Source organism: Humulus lupulus, chromosome X, assembly GCF_963169125.1.
Source record: "Humulus lupulus chromosome X, drHumLupu1.1, whole genome shotgun sequence".
NCBI classification, from domain to species: domain Eukaryota; kingdom Viridiplantae; phylum Streptophyta; class Magnoliopsida; order Rosales; family Cannabaceae; genus Humulus; species Humulus lupulus.
In genome coordinates this window covers 266,538,865-266,541,195 of record NC_084802.1, presented here as the reverse complement: position 1 = coordinate 266,541,195, position 2,331 = coordinate 266,538,865, and positions in this window count along the sequence as shown.

Genomic DNA, 2,331 nt, shown 5'->3' with positions numbered 1-2,331 from the left:
TCAGCAACTGGAAGCCGTATCATGAAGATCCAGCCAATCCAGAGCGCAACCAGTCAACCAGAGGAGGAGTCAGTGTGCAGCCAAGGAGCAAGCGTCAACCTGAAGAAATCCTGGCGGAAAGAACGGTCACCACTGACCGTAAAAAGCATAAGGAATATCTGGTAAAATGGAAGGGGCTCGCTGATGACGAAATCAGCTGGGAAAGGGCGGAAGACTTGAAGAAGCTCACGCAGAAGATTGAAGATCTACAAGCTACTTCGTCGAGGGCGCCGAAAGATTAAGTGGGGGAGAGTGTGGCGTGCTGCCCCTTTGGCACACCCACATGGGGCCATTTTGTAATGAGCATGCCTTGGTGCTTGATCATTAGTCAAGTCTTGCACCAAGCAACCTCATGGGATAGGGTAGTGGCAGTTTTGTAATATTGCATATGTCTCCCAGACAAAAATCATATATGTTCCTGGGAAGACTTTATTTCCCTAGAAGGCTCCTTAGGGGGAGGTGACCTGGTGACTTAGGGAAGCACCATGGCCATCAGCAGATAGGGGCCAAAGCTGTGTACTCCCTTGCCCTATCAAGGCTATATATTAATGAAATAACATTTATCCATACTTGCCCCTGTGTACTTCCTTGTTGCTTATGTGTTACTTGTTTGTTACCTTCGTTGGGCCTTTGTGTGCCACTTGCCTTGTTGTGTGCTTTGTGTTGTGTGGACGTTCCTAGGAATGACTTGCTTTGTGCTTGCTCATACTTCGTTATTGCTCGTTGCATGTCCGAGATGTGTATGTGGCTAACCGCTGAGTTTGTTTGCCTATAGGTGTGTGTTGTAGGCTGACTTGCTAGCTTGAAGAGTCTGCAAGTGCCGCACGTTCCGTCTAGTTGGAATCCCCAAATAGCCGGCCCGTGACACCTTGGGCCCTTCTGGGTGCGTTCGAGGGTGGAATCGAGCTAGGAGTTGAGTTCCGGACCGATCAGCTGAATTGCTGATTGGCCCTAGGAAATGCCTCAAACACAGTTTCCTGGTGGTGGTATGACGTGGGAGTAGAACTCAGAGTCGAGGTTTTGACCGACCAGTTGGGCCTGGACCGGTTATCCCGGCGGGACCTATGAGTCCCACTATGCCTCTTTCCGATGTTAGCGTCGGTTGTAAGAGGGGGTAACCGGGCCAAGACCTCTTCGATTTGCTTGTTTTCTTTTGACAGCTGACTTCTCAACTGTGCGTTTTCCATCTCTATCGCCATGTAGAAATCCGAGTTCGGATTTGGCGGTCGGGGAGCCAAACTTCTGGTGTCGCCCTGGCCCATTGGCTGCTTTCCCGGTCGCTGCTGAACCTCGGGATTTTGTTCATCGGATATGGCGGCATGGTGGGCCTCCTGCCCATCACGTTGATCCGCTTCATTACCATGCCTCGAACGATTAACCACCTTGGTCAGGTTTCTGCAATAGCACCAATCTAAATCCTCTCAATGAAAGCACGAAACTGTTGACGCGGTTCTTCGCCAACAGAGAATTATACGAATAAACGGGATGGATTAGTGCTAAATAGTGAACCGTAATATGTAAATATTTATATTCCAAACTGGCGAAATTAGTATGGTGGGAAGGTTGTCACTCTTTTCCTTTTAGGTGGTTCGAAGGTTAAAATCCCTCTAGTCCACCAGTCTATATTATTGATATTTCTCGAGTATTCCTTACAGAGTGTTTCTTTACAATCAAAACGCCAACCCCTTGCAATGCCCAGGGTCTCCATATTTATAGGGAGAGGATATCTGGGTGTTGGTAAAGGGGGTCATCTCGTGACCTTCTTACCCATCTTGTCACCTCTATGACAATGAAGTGTTCTCTAATCAATAGGTAAGGGGGATAATGGGCCGCATGGCCCAAACCAGTCGTGGGGTGCCTGAACACGCACGTTTATGTTGCGTGTTCGAGAATTCAGGAATGGAGTAGACACGTGATGTCTGATATGCGCACGTTTACATTGCGTGGTTGACTTCACAAATGGTCAGGGGTGTCAGAGCTATGCCGCACCTCGAGCTTCATGTAGCGCCAGCTCGTGATATCCATACTACTGACCCGTTGCCTTCGAGTATACTTGTTAACTCTGTGATTAGCTCGGGCTAAAGAGGTGGAGACTCGTAACAGCAGCTCCGGGTAGACGGTTTCCACGTGGCGGATTGAATTATGCCATTTTCCAGCTCGCTAATAACTCGTGGATATTTAGGGCGTACAGAAATATTATTAAATAATTTAATAATTATTATAGGTATTTTATAGTATTCTCTGTACATGAATAAGTTGTAATTTTTTTTTTAAATGATGGTGTATAATCTA